The sequence below is a fragment of the Pocillopora verrucosa genome, chromosome 13, assembly GCF_036669915.1.
Source record: "Pocillopora verrucosa isolate sample1 chromosome 13, ASM3666991v2, whole genome shotgun sequence".
NCBI lineage: Eukaryota > Metazoa > Cnidaria > Anthozoa > Scleractinia > Pocilloporidae > Pocillopora > Pocillopora verrucosa.
In genome coordinates, this window is record NC_089324.1 from 5,603,799 (window position 1) to 5,619,206 (window position 15,408).

Here is a 15,408-nt window from a genome sequence, read left to right on the forward strand (position 1 = left end):
TGATGATAGCATAGATTACATAGATCATTTACGAAAGAGCCATGGGAAGGGGGGAGGGGTGGGTCGAGGTTCCGTTTATTCCCCCGGGATGGGAGTGTGCATAGATACGTGTTTTCAAGGGTAGCATCACAGGTGGGGTTCTTAAAGATAAGAATTTTCCGTCTGCTTACACTTTCTCTACGTGCTGTATAGCCCTACTCCATCTACCCATCTTACAGCGGTTTTGAGTATATACCACACAGGTGAACGATGATTTTTGCGTGGGCTGTTGGTTTGGTGTTTATCACCTGCGCGTGTATCAACCCGGGAATCGACTTTCCAACTCTAGCTTGAAAAGAAACATTTAAACTCGTAGCGGTTTTTTAATATATACCATATTAGTGAATAGATCGAGCTCTTCACGTCGGCAGATTGGCTTATTCGGAATGAATAGTCGAACCTGTATTAAGCGGTCGGTTGTAAAATTCCTGAATTTTTCCTCTGTATTTTCTTTTTCACCGCTTTTCAGCGGTGGTCTCTATTAAGCGGTTGTGGTCATCCTTGACTGAGTCCCATCGGCCTGTTCGCGTTGTATGGAACAGTCACTTAGGGCGGAATCACTCGAATAAAACGACGAATTGTCTCTGAAGTAAATTTATTCCATTTTTGTCTCCTAAAATCAATGTTAGTATTTAGAGTTCAAAGGTCCTCAACGCATTGCAGATTATCTTCCCTCTTAGGACTATTTGTATCTGACAAATATTACGCAAGAAAATTACGCAAATCATTTGCTGGGTAATTATCAAGAGGTCTAACTGTTAGAATTCTAATTGATTGTTCTGTTTTTACGCTGCATCATCATTTTGTTAATTGAGGTTATTCGATACATTTCAGTCATAAATTCAAGTGTGAAGTGAAAAAGACGACTGCACTTTATTTCCAGAAAATAAAAAAATTAAAAGAATCCACATACAATTTCAGAAGAAATAACTAAACAAGGCCTACTCTATTTTAAGACACGGAACAGAACGAAAAGGAAGATCTGAAATTTTAGAAAGAGAGATTTTCAATTTACAAAACAAGAATCCGTGAGAGGGTCTGTTAGAAACCTCAAAAAAAAAATCATCCGCAAAACCGCAAAAAAAAAAACAACAAGAAGAACAACAACAAAAATTCGATCAAAAACCGAAAACCGCATGCAAAACCGTCAAAATATATAAATGTTCACATCCCAGTTCTCAAAACCTTAATCGATCCAATACAGTTTTAACCTTAGAGCGCAGTCATTCGTGAAAATATCGACATCCACAGCAGAGTACGTACCCCTGAGAAGTGTTCTCCGCGGATCTATTTGCCATTTTCAAAGGAATCTAGCGGGGCAACTGCAAGCGGTTCAACCTCCCTCGTCTGACAGCTCCTTTCATTTGGTTCCGTGAATTTGAATTAGATTATGGTTTATCTTATGACCTATCGTCTTTCTCGGAAAATTAGCGGAAGAGAAATAGCAGGAGTTTGGAAGCTAGCTAGGTTGGTGACCGCTGACTGAAGTACAGGAGAGTTTCAAAGATGGCGCGAAATGTCAGAGAGTGATGTGAACAGATCACCATACTAAAATGGTTTGTTAGTCGTTTTAGTTCTTAGTGACAGTGTTTTAACCGATGTTTTAATTATAATTACATATTTTTCTACAGGACATTCGATCGTTCCTCAGCCCTACTGGAAAGACAGCGAAGCAAGGCGCTTCGAAAGTAGAAAATCGGGAAAGATTCTACAGTGAAGTCTTTGTCGAACCAAGATGCAGGAAAGAGCCGAACAAAAAGCAAGGTAAGCAATGGATTATGTAGCATTTGAGAGAGAAAGTTATATGTGTTATCAGGGAATTCGACTTCAGAGGTGACGGAGAAAAGATCTGCCCATATCACAGCCCTTAGGCCTGTCTGACTGAATCGATCATCATGTGCGTCTATCTACTCGGGTGCAATTCACACTCCCATCTATCTTCTCCGGGGGAGGGGGGGGTGGGGGTGGGGAAACACCGAATTTCGCCTAAATTGGTATTTATTACCATACATGGTAAAATTTCCTTTGTCATGAATCTTTTATTTAGTGCTTGGTAGGTAATTTGACAACATGTTTTAACCAAGAGTTTCATTCCACTACATATATCTAACCCAAGGTATCTTTCTGGACTGGAATGTGAGAAATGGTGTGGTTCTGTGTGTTAACTAACTTTGTAGGAATAACTTTCAATAGTCTGTTGGAGTATATCTGGGTAGCTGAGTGAGGTTGATAAGTTATGATGTTTTGCCTTGTTTTTTTTTTAATCTTAAACAGGGTTGTAAAATGAAGCAATTTTGTCTTCATTCTTTAACTCCCAAGATATGTTTGCTAATTCTCTCCTGTAGCTGCTACACATTTCCTTGTACATTTGTTATAGGAATTTGTTGTTAGGTCAAAATAACAACTTTTTCACTACTCTTTAGTTGGATATTGTATGGATGTTTTAGGGAGAAGTTACATGTTAATCACATCTGAGAGTTTAAGGGTTAAACTGTGTAATGTGATACACTGCTACCTAAATTTCACTCAAGTTCGAAATATCCAGGACTTTAGCTTTCCCTACAAATTTGCTCAAACTGCAGCTTACTAAGTCTGCAGAGCAGTTGCAGTATTCAATACTAATACTTATTTTGTGATTTTGACAAGTACTGATTAATTTTCATTTATTCAGACTGAAGGGAAAATGAAAGGCGACTGATAAAAAAACCTTGAGACTTCACCTAACCCAGACTATTTTTTCCCCAAGCCTGGTGTCCTCTCCAGAATAAATAAAACTATTATTATTATTATTATTATTCTCTTGATTTTCTGAGCTAGAGGAAAATGTCTTGTAAGAAAGTTGTGCTCCGAGGAACAACATCCCCTTGATGTTATCCAATTCTGTTTGGTCTTTGTTGTTATTATTAGGTCCAGAGAATGGTATCGATCTCACATTTGTGTGAAAAAAAAAAAATAGATAGTTGTTAATTTGCTTGGCAGGGCTTATGGAGTAGTGAAGATGATGACATTGCCTGGAAACAAAAACCAAAAGAAAATCAGAAAAAGAAGAAGAAAGGAAAAAACATTATTGACTCAGGTAATGTTTTAGGATGAACATGAACAGTTCCAAAAGGAACAGATGTTGAGACTGTACACAAACTGTTATACCTCTGTATTAGTTTTAATAGTTTCAATGTACATGTAAGCTAGGTAGTTGTGCTGTACAGTGTCCTTGTCAATTCCCAATGCAGTTTGCATTATTATGGAAACATGGTGTATAAAGATTCACATAATTTTACGTATAACATCACAATGATGTCCTGACCCTATTTCTAAATTAATCTTACATCTCTGTTAGATTCTGATGAAGATCCTCTTCCTTCAAAAATCAGGTATGTGATTTGTTTCTTGAATTTTGTTCCCTTTCATACAGTTGTAGTTAACCCTTTAACTCCCAGAAGTGATTAACATGAAACCTCTCCCTATGATATCTACACATTATTCAGCAAACAGGTAATGAGAATATTTAAACTTATCAAGTAGAAGCTGCTATCTTGATCTAGCACCAAGCTCTCATGACTAATTTAGAAGGAGATGTGTAGCAGCTAGAGGGGAGAGATAACAATCAGATCTTAGGAGTTAAAGGGTTAAACTTTTGTACCCTAATATCAGCCCTAAATCAAGAGTCAAGGAAATGGTCACCAACTATAGAAGCCCTTGATTATTAAACAAATTCTCCTTGTAATTGCCTCAGAAAATGCATAGAGAACAGTATGGAGAATATGCATACTGATGTCAGGTTGTATTCAGAACCTGGTTCTCTTTCATTCATGTCTCTTTTAGAAAAGCCACATCAGTAAAGAAGGAGGAGAGATCAAAAGCTAAGAAAAGTAGAAGAGCAATCAGCTTGGACTCAGGTAAAGAAATTATGTCTCATTATTGAAGGTACCCTATACTTTTTATCAGAAGGGTGATTGGTAGATTTTATTTTCACAGGAATCATGATTTCAAAATTTTTTTCATGAATTTTGATTTAAGATGACATAATCCTTCCATTTCCATTTGAACAATTTTTTCTTTATTTAAATGCAACCCATGAACGAAGAATTAAATGAATAAAATGTGAGTGACAAACCATTTTGTTTCCCTGATGAATTTTGGGTTATTTGAAAGAGCCAAACTTGTAGGTTTAACAGCTTTATAAACAGCTGAGAAAGAGTGAAAATTTGAATTTGTGAATTTGGCTTCATTCTCTTTTTGAATTTCATGTGAATGTGAAAGAATTTTAGATATTTTTCATGATGCATGAAAAGGCAATATAGTTTTACATGACTGAGTTCTACAAAAGGGTTTAGGGGACTCTCCTTATTGATGGAGTGAGAGGACTGGATAGGGAAATATTTAGTGTGAGGTGAGCTTTATGTAAGATGAGGTTGGTTTTTTTACATCACCTGATCTTTAACCTTGCCTATGTATTAGCTTGCCAAAGAAAACAAAGCCATCCACTTGATCCTGATCGCCGTCAGACCACTGTTCCTTTGGATATTATGGTGCCTTAATTGTATTTTGACATGGTTTCTACAGATGAGGAAGACTTTTTCCCTTAGAAATCAAAAAAGTCTGCGAAACAAATAGAAAAGTTAGCTTCTAAAGAGGTCCAGCAAGTTAACGAGAGGTAACATGCATCACTCTCTTTCGTTATATTTGATATTTCAGTACCAAACCATGGTGTTCATTTAGAACATAAGATATTGCTCTGGAGAATCATCTGGCTTCTAAAATTGTCCAGGTAAATGTTGTTTGTCTGTTTGTTTGTTTTTTCCTCTCTTCCATCAAGCATCCAGAATGTTAGATCTGTCATAGGACACTGCTCTTATGCTGATACATTTAACCTGTTGACCCCTAAGAGTGACCAGCATCTAATTTCTCCCTACTTCCCTTAATTCCTTGTAGAACAATTCAATAATTTTTTATCCTTTTTCATTTCCAACAGAGATCTGACAAGTCTGAAGAAAATGAAGACTCCAAAGTGAATGGAAAAGAAGAGTTTAAAAATGGGAGAGAAAACGAAAGAAGAGAAAATTGGAATGTCAACCATCACACAACAGAGCAACCATCAAAGAAAAGAAAGGAAGACCTCCCAGAATCAAGGTCTGAGGTGAAAAAGCCTTCCCCTGAGAAGAAAAAGGTTTGTAAGCCTTTTGATTACCATCCTTTATTGTTGCAAAATTAATCATTACAATTAATGCTTAGACCTGCTACCTTGATACTAGAATGGATTGGACCTGATATGATTTCATGTTTATGGTAAGTATTATGAAGCACTTGAATAAGGTACTTGTAGATGAAAGAGTAACATTATTTTTATGACTAAATTTGGCTCTGTATTAAAGGTCCAAAAGCTTACTCAAACTTGTCAATTGGTGGGACATGTGCATGTTGTATATGCATTAACCTGTCCTACTATGACAGTAGATGGTTTTTATTCAGATGCACATTACTAACAATACTTGCAACCAAACATTACTTACAATACTAACAATACTTGCAACAAAACATTACTAACAATACTAACACTACTCAAAATACTACCATTACTGTAACTAGAATTTATACTAAAAACATTAAAAAATGTGACAAAACTTTCAGTTGCATTCTTGGTGACTTCAACTTTGACATTCTGGGAAGATGCTGCCTCTTTGTCTCTGCTTTTAAAGCAGCAGTGTCTTGCACCATCAACATTCCCATTTGGGACAACTCTTGCCTACACTGGACAACTCTCAGCTGTTAGAATATTTGATATGCATGTGACTTTTGTTCACTTCAAATTTTATCCATGGACTTTTCAGGAAGTACCAAAGACAACTCCTGCCAGCAAACTGGCTACCAAAGCTGCCACAGTTCCAGAAATTCCAGTTAGAGACTCAAAACCATGTCCAAAGAACACTGTTACTCCAAAAAAGGATTAAAAAGATGTCAATAAGGAAACTCCAATCAAAGGAACACCAAAAGTGTCAAAATCAGAGGAAGTGGTTGAAGTTCCACCCTCATTGGTAAAGAAAAAATCAGGCTTCCGTAGTTTTATGGCAAGAGATGGTCCTAGAGCACCTCGTTCAAAGGAAATCCCTCAGGTAGGATTCAAAGACCAAGATCTGATTGTTAATTCTCCCCTCTAGCTGCTAGATGTTTTTCTGTAAATTAATAATGAGAATTTGTTGTTTCATCATTATTGTAAGGTTTTGTAAAGGTTTATTTTCAGGCTTCCTTTCTACCAATTCCCTCACATTCAAGAACCAATCATTGAAGCACCTAGCATGACCATATTGGAAAGTGTCAATCACACAATTATAACAACTACATGTACCTGATAAGTTTTAGTGTTCACAGCACCTGTTTGCTGGATAATGTATGGATATTCTAGGGAAAAGTTACATGTTAATTAATTCTGGTAGTTAAATTATTGTCTCTCAAAGCTCTTTGTGGTTTGGTTTCCATCCTTTCAAATAAGTTTTTAATGAGAGATGCAAAACAAAGGGAAATGAAGATTATTAGAACTAAGGCTGGTTTGGAAAATTTGCAGATACAGTTTACAGAAAAAAAATTGCAAAATGCATGCTTTGATTGAGCCTTTTACTCCCAAGATCTCTATAATAATTCTCCTAACTGTCTGCTGTACAATTCTTGTGACATTGGTTGAGAGAATTTGGTCTTAGATCAACTAATAATCCCAAGATTGATATTTGTATTTATTCTCACTTCTTGTCTGCATGATATTGTATCAATCTTGTAAGGAGAAATTTTGTCTTGGTCACTCATGGGAGTTAAAGGTTTAACAAAATTATTTTTTATCCTTTTCCTTTCAGTTGTTTTACAAATGTTGGATCAATATCAGTATCTAAGAAACTGCACACCTACTCCACCCTTAATCCAACATTAACTGTCATCAGTTGACTGTTGTTGGGTTAGGGGAGGGGTAGGTGAACAGATGTTTAGATACTGACATTGATCTGAAATATGGTGTATCCTCAGAGGTTTTTCACTTTTTTGCCATTTATAACTTTTCAGTTTAGACGGTATTAACAGGTCTTAGTGGGAAGAATTAATTATTTTTCTGCTTGCACTTGATAATTTAATTTTTAGAGAGCAGAAATTTGTTTGGATGGACTGACAGTTGTTACTAAGGGAATCTTGGAAAGAATTGAGAGAGAGGAGGCTGCTGACTTGATTCAAAGATAATTATGGTGAAAAAGTTACCCAATCAGTGAGCTTGCAAGAAAACAAGTTATGTCATGGTGGGATAGGATCTTGGAGAGAGCAAACTTTCTAAGGTACATTGTAATACACAGCTCACAACAGGAAAAGGAAAAAAAAAAAAAAAAAAAAAGCACCATGAACACCAACATATAAGCTGAACCTTTTTCCCTAAATTTTTGTTACAAATCAGGGGTATGGCTTACTGTGAAGTCACTAAGGAAACTTGCCACAAATTTGCATAAATTAACACAATTCATTGATGATAACAATGAAATTTCATAGGAGCCATAGGCTAGTGTGCTACTGATAACATAATTTGTTCATCCTCATTTCCCTTCTTCCATCTACTTGTATCTATCTATGGGTTTGTCTATTTTTCCTTGCTGTCATCTGTCTAGCAGTCTGTCTGTCTGTGTGTCTAAAGGGGGTAAGTTTTTGAATAAACCGGCTGTGCTGCTGCATCAGTGGGGAGATTAACAAGATAATGTGGTTTTATCAACTGAGTTGATAATTTAGATTGGCCTTCCTAAAAAGTTTCTAAAGCTAATGTTTCAAGCATTAGCCATCCACTCTGAGGAAGGGCTTAAGCTTGAAACATCAGTATTAGAAACTCTTTTTGGTGGCAAATTTACATTATCACTCTGTTTATCTGTCTGTCTGTCTGTCTTGTGTGTGTACATTCATCCAATTACCTGTCTTTCTATCTGTCACTCACTCTGCTCTTTCCTTCTGTCCAGTCACCCACACCTCAGTTTTACCACTTCCCTAAATTCCACCTTTGAGTTCATTTGTTGGTTCATGTATCTGTTCCTCCACCTGTAGACTTGTTTGTGTCACTTAAACTGAGTTACAAGACAGTATAGTTTTTGTTTAATCCTTTACACCCTAACATCAGTATGCATATTCTCCATACTGTTCTCTATACATTTCCTAATGTGCTGGCAAGGAGAATTTGTTTAACAATCAAGAGGTTCATCAGTTGGTGATCATTTCCTTTATTCTCATGACCTTAATGTTTGATTCAGGGGTGACATTGAAAGGAGAAATTAGATGTTAGTCAGTCTCAGGGATTAAAGGGTTCATCTAAAGATTTTGACAGTAAAGGTCATTTTGTTTTTGTGCAGAAGAACCAAGTGTGTTATGGGTAGACAAATGTCGACCTCGCGCAGTGAATCAGATTATTGGTCAGCAGGGTGATAAGAGCAACATGAGAAAGCTGATGAACTGGCTGAGAGACTGGGGAAAAAATTGAAAGAACTCAGCCTCTAAATGTGAGTACAAGTGTATTTGATTGTCAAGATGCTTTTCCCTCACGAGTGATTAAAAAACACAGACGAGCGCGAAGCGGGAGTCCGATTTGTAAATCACGAGTTAATTTACTCTTAATCAAAACTATAACAAAATTCTCGAACGTGACTGGTTATCACCAGCCCGATTTGAGCACTAATGGGACAGTGTAGGCGTCATGCTTGTAATTGGACAGTGTAATAGGACAGTTAAAGAGACAGTTAACACGTCATGACTATGTAAGTGGACAGAACGCATCATGAGCGCGCGCTGTTGTCTCGTATTTCGCCGAGTTAACTGTTGATATTTTTATGAAAACGTAAAACCGATGTCTAGTTTCTTTCTCAAATGTTGTCATAGTTTCGAGTAATTCGTAACAGGACTTCGTGTCGTCAAATTCTGTCTGTAATCAAACTGGGGATTAACAAATCGGACTCCCGCTTCGCGCTCGTCCGATTTTGTTAATCACTCGTATGATTACAGACTAAACTGGACTCCACTCGGTCTTATTACCTTTATTAATCAGACAGAATTGGACGACACGAAGTCCTTTTACCAATTGTAAAAACAACAATTAAATGAGAGACAACAGTACATGACGCGTTCTGTCCACTAACAAAGGCATGACGTGTTAACTGTCCCTTTAACTGTCCTATTACACTGTCCAATTACAAACATGACGCGTGCACTGTCCTATTAGTGCTCAAATCGGGCTGGTGATAACCAATCACGTTCGAGAATTTTGTTATAGTTTAGATTAGGGTTGTAATCGGATATGGGAGGGGAGATCCTTGTCTAAAGGGCAATTCTCTTAGTCTCCTGATGCTACTGAAATTAACATAAGCAGAGGCAAAGTTAGACCTGTGGCTCTTGTGCTGACTTTACCTCTATACCTTTATCTCTGAGTGACCAAGACAAGATTTCTCCTTACAATATCAATACAATATCAATCAGACAAGTTGTGAGAATATTTGTTTTGGATATTTTTTCGATTGGGCAAACCAAAAAATTCACTACTATTTGTATTTCAACAGACTGATTTCCCAATTTTCGAGAATTCCACGTTATTCAGTCCAACAAAGAGAAAGGAGAAGAAGGTGGTGCTCAAGCTCTGAGAGATCTCGTGGCCACAAAATGTCAGCCTAGAGATTCTTCAACGCATAGCGTGCGTTTCTCTGAGTTGTGTTCCATCGAGCATAGTTTTCATAGTTATTAACGAACCATGCGTTTACTTCTAGGCTTGCGTCGGTGAAGATAATATCCAGATGAGAGAGGTACACGTCAACAATTACAAGTATGAGGATGAATTGGAATTTTTCATCCAGTTCCTGAACAAAACTGCTCTTCAGGAGATCGGTGCAAGAGATCCTGTTACAATCGAAAATCCTCCGCGCGATTCGCTGACAGAAGAGGAAGGGGCCGATGATGTGATCCGAGTTGATGTGAGACACTCTCAATCAAGCGCGTTAAAGAAGCTGCATGACATCATCATTTCTTTTATTGATGATCTGATCGAATACAACGAGCTAACATTCCTTCCTGAGAGGCCATTTTGCCTTGTGTCTTTTGCTGCGTTGCAGGACTCGGACTCATCGTATGAAAGTGATTCTTTCAGAATTCGTGTGCTTTCCACTCTTTTTCGACGTTGCAACTAATTCATGATTGTCCAGCTGACTTTCACATTAAGACTGGTGCATTGCTTGTCGGCGATCCATGTTTCAAAGACATCATCTATCAGGGAAGACGTTTGGTGCAACTTCCAGGAGCAAGGAAAGAAGTGGAGATGATCGGACGTATCCTCAATGTCTCTCCCCTCATTGGAGAAATGGCAACAAAACATGAAGTGTTGAAACGAATATCATCAGTGGCGTTAGTTCACATTGCAGCGCACGGTAAAATGGAAACTGGAGGAGTTATCCTGGCACCAAACACTACATGAGAAAACCCTCAGCCGCAAGAGAAAGATTATCTACTGACGATGAATGATGTGATAGAAGCTGGGTTGCGAGCACATCGGATTGTACTTAGCTGCTGTCACACTACTCGTGGGGAAGTCATGGCCGAGGGTGTGATCTGTATGGCGCGTGCACTTTTGGGTGCCGGTGCTAGATCTGTTGTGATAACCTTGTGGGCGATTGGAGGTTTGGCAGTGGGCACCATTTGTACTCATTGGTGACGACGTCAACCTGGATTTGAAGGATATTTAGAAGCTGAAGCAAGTAAACATTCTGTTTAGACCTTCATTCAATACAAAGTTACCTTAAATCATAATTATAGCTTATATATGAGCACTGATACCTGCGTTTTACTTTCCTTTCAGTTGGGTTACGAATTCATCTTTTACTCAGACAAATCATTGAGATGCAACACAATCAAGTGGACACGTTTACGATGATAACATTAATTTTAGGAAACACGGTAGGAGTAAAGCAGCAAATTTCTTTTAGAACAATCCTGTTGCGCTATGTATCGTTTCATGTGCCAGGAAATATTTCATGGCAACTCAACTATCCTCCCTAAACTTAGATTCTTTTATTTTTCAGTTAAGGCAGTGAGCGTTGGAATCACAGGGAGTTTTCGGATACATAAAAACGCTGATACGCAGAAACCAGTAAGCTACCGATGAAATCTTTTTCAAGAGTCATCTTTTCAAAGCAGGAAGAACCAAAAGGCGGCCAAAGTCAAGTTTAGCAAGAGAACGGATTTCCTTTGATTCAAAAGTTGACTTTTTGCTTGTCTGAACTGCTCTTACGAGTTTCATCTTTGATATGATCCTGCTGAAACTACTGTTTTTTTCATATGTCTTGAAATTATCATGACTAGCTATGTAAAAAATTATTTTTAATCTAAATACATGTATTACCTACTAAGCGAATTTGGGCGTTGCATTGACGTCGAAGTTGAAACGACTTGAAAATGTTTCCTTGAAATTTTTTAGACTTTTCCTCAATTGGATTTTTTCTCATGAGTGATGTAAAGCTGTTACAGCCATGCGCGTGTGTGGAGAATTTGCATGGAAATTGGAGAATAATCAGTTGCCTGATTGCTCGATTATCTTATTTTATGTCAGATGGAAATTGTGATTAACTTTTCGAGAATTTGTACCCAGTCATTGGTACTTAAAGTTAGTTTCCGCCGAACAGAATTCGGTTCAGATTTTGGCCGTAATGGCCAGAATTTAATCTTGGTATTTGTTAACATTCTGAGATTTCTCCTTTAATTTTGAAGGCGAGGCATTGTGTTATTTTTTACAAGAAGAATGATGCATTTTAAGTATATTGTTTGAATTAATCGTCCAAAGGCAAAACGAGAAGTTTTATTCTAATTTTAGTTACTGGCCTACAAAGCATTGAGAGAAACTCAGAACGAGCTAGAAAATGATAGCCAAATGATTTTATTTAGTTTCTTCGATTAGATTGTTTACCTATTATCTAAGTACAATAAACTAGCCTTTGAATGTCAAACAATGAAACAAGTCGCTTGGTATTTTGTTGGAATGGAAGAGGAAATCAATAACAAAGGGAAGAAAATTTCTGCATCAACCTGCATAAGCCATTTCTTGTCGTTTGAAGTAGTGAGCGCGCCTATGTCTTGTTCGCTTGATGATATTTGCCCATTTCTTTCAATTGGTTTATTGAATGAGAGATGAACTTCGATATTTTCTGACTCTATGAATGCTAATATCGATTATTGGCAGCCATTGCTTAGGATGTCACGCGACGCACTTGTTTAGCACGTTATGTGACAGATACGATGTTTTGTCACATCTTGTCGTTTGAAGCAGTGAGCGCACCTATGTCTCATTCGCTCAACCTTTTCCCATTTCCTTGGATAAAGTTATGAAATGTAATATAAACTTCGATATTTTCAGATTTTATAACTGCAGCTGTTCCTTAAGATGTCACGCGACGCGCTTCTTTAGCATGTAAAGCGACATGATGTTTCGTCATATATTGTTGAAGAGGCAATAAAAAAGAAATTACCTTTGGCTTTGGGAGATGGTGCTTTATTCTGTTTATAGAAAGAGTTCTCATCATGGGCGGTACCTTAGGTCGGTGTGGTTTCTCGAATGTAGGAAATATTGATGAGCGTTGTCGCAGATCACTGGGCATTTCTGTTATGTTCAATCTGTAAGCCCTGATATTTTGACTTCACCCCAGGTTTAAGAAACTGTGACGACGTAAATGTTTCAACAGAACATGTCTACTGACGATAGCATATATTATAATCATTTTCAAAAAAGAGCCATGGTGGAGGTTCCGTTTATCCCCTTTGGGTTGGGAGTGTAAATGGGTACGTGGTTTCAAGGGTAGCATCACAAGACGGATTCTCAAGAATCTCAGAGCTACGGTTTCAGAAGGTTATGATAAGAATTTCCCTGAGAAATTGCTGGACTTGAGCTTCTTTCGTCTGCTTAGATTTTCTCTTCGTGCTTCATAATTCTACTCCATCTACCCACTTTATGGCGGTTTTTACTATATACCACATAGGTGGATAAAGCTTTTCGCGTGGGCTGATTGGCTAATTCGGAATAAACAGTCGAACCTGTGTCAGGTGGTCGGTTGTCAGAATTTCTTTCCGAGATCCCCCGCCCGGATTAAAAGGAGCACACAAAATTGAATGAAATCCAGTTTCGCAGGTAGTCCCACCAATCCAATATTTCACTTCCACCTCACTTTCCACCTCCGCTAATTTTATTATGGTAATTATGGGTAACGGACGTGCTTCATATCGCTGCTTGATTTTCTTTATTTTTTTCACAGTTCTTTATATTATTTCAATTGAAAAACGACATATGGATTGCCTAAACATTTCCTCTTTGGATTATATTTGCAAGAATCATTGTTTGTATCCTAACAAGTGGATTTCTGCTGTATTACTACCTCGTTATTCAACAACTAATCGGCCTCGCTTTGTTTGTCTACGACCTAAAGGTTACAACACATCCAAAGTCAAATACTACGCTAACTCAACTACCACCTTCAACCAAGCTCGTCTCACTTTGGCTGGTGACGTTGCTTCTAACCCTGGTCCTGAAATGGGTTTCTTGTCGTCACAATTTGACTCTGGAGCAATTTCTCAACCGAAGGAAGATTTAATTATTCAAAACGAAGATTCTCAATGTTATTACATTCCAACCATTGTTTCTACGCATCGACGACCATCAAAGAAAATTTACTCAAGAAACATCAACAATATCACCTCTATCACACGCGTTGGCCATCTACCGAGAACCATTGCTTCTAACCCTGGTCCTGAAATGGGTTTCTTATTGTCACAATTTGACTTCGGAGCAATTTCTCAACCGAAGGAAGATTTAATTATTCAAAACGAAGATTCTCAATGTTATTACATTCCAACCATTGTTTCTACGCATCGACGACCATCAAAGAAAATTTACTCAAGAGACATCAACAATGTCATCTCTATCACACGCGTTGACCATCTACCGAGAACCAAATCCACCAGTAATTTTGCTCTCCTCAATGTGCGTTCGATTGTTAAAAAATCAACTCATTTATGCGATTTGGTCATCTCCCACCATTTAGACATCCTGGCCATAACAGAGACTTGGCTTAAAGGAACCGAGGATGACAACCATGTTATTACTGACATCAACAACATTCTTCCGCATTTTAAACTCCACCACATACCAAGAAGGAATCGTAAGGGCGGCGGAGTCGCTTTGTTGATACGAGATGGTTATACCGTACTGCAAAATTCCATCATGAACACAAGCTCATTTGAGTACTTAGATGTGAGCATATCCAACAAAAGTGAGACATTCCGTTTAATTGTTCTCTATCGCCCTCCTCTGTGCAAAAAGAACAACACTGGAAATAGCTTTTTGCAAGAATTCTCATCTTTTCTTGAAGAACTTACATTATCAAGGCAGCCCATTATAATTGCCGGTGATTTTAACTACCATGTTGATGATCTATCAAATCCTGAAGCTGCCTCCTTTCTAAATCTCCTTGAGTCCACTGATCTAATTCAAAATGTATCTGGATCCACTCATCGCCTGGGCCACACATTGGACTTGATATTATCTCGTGAAGAGAATAATGTTATAACGGATGTTCGCATTCTATCAGCCGACAATATTTCAGATCATAATTTGGTTACTTGTAAGGTGAAATGTACAAAACCGAAACCTTCTACACTACATGTTAAACACAGAAACACCAAAAGGCTCGATTTAGCTAGTATGATCAAAGACATCGAAGAATCTAATCTCATTACTAATCCACAGTCTTGTGTAACTGAGCTGACTACACAATATAATACTAATCTCTCGTCTATCTTTGATCAACATGCTCCTGTGAACGAGAGATGGGTCACTCTGCGACCGCATTCTCCTTGGTATACTGATGAACTTCGTAAGGCTAAACAAGACAAACGTCGTCATGAAAGAAGATATATTTCATCTGGTCTTCAAATTCACCAAGAAATATTTATTGATTCCTGCAAACACTACAATGATCTTCTAACAGCGACAAAGACAAACTATTATCGGACTCTGATCAGCTCCTCTGACCAATCACAACTATTCAAGATGGTATCTCGCCTATTCTTATCGAAGAACATTGCTGCACTCCCTAATAATGATTCATTGGATACATTGACCGAAACGTTCAACGATTTTTTTATCAAAAAAATTGAGAAAATAAGATCGGATTTGGACTCCCATACTGCCCAAGCACCCGACATCAACGTCAATTATCCAGTCACCTCGTCGTTCCAAACTTTTCAACCTGTATCTGCTGATATTGTTCACAAACTTATTGTTCAATCTCCAACTAAGTCTTGTCAACTGGATCCCATTCCAACACGAATTCTAAAGTCAAT

At 37.8% G+C, this 15,408-nt stretch overlaps 1 pseudogene; it reads left to right on the top strand.

The window, feature by feature from the left end:
- Positions 1–1,545: 1,545 nt before the first annotated feature.
- Positions 1,546–12,215, top strand: LOC131789364 (uncharacterized; annotated as a pseudogene).
- Positions 12,216–15,408: the final 3,193 nt, after the last annotated feature.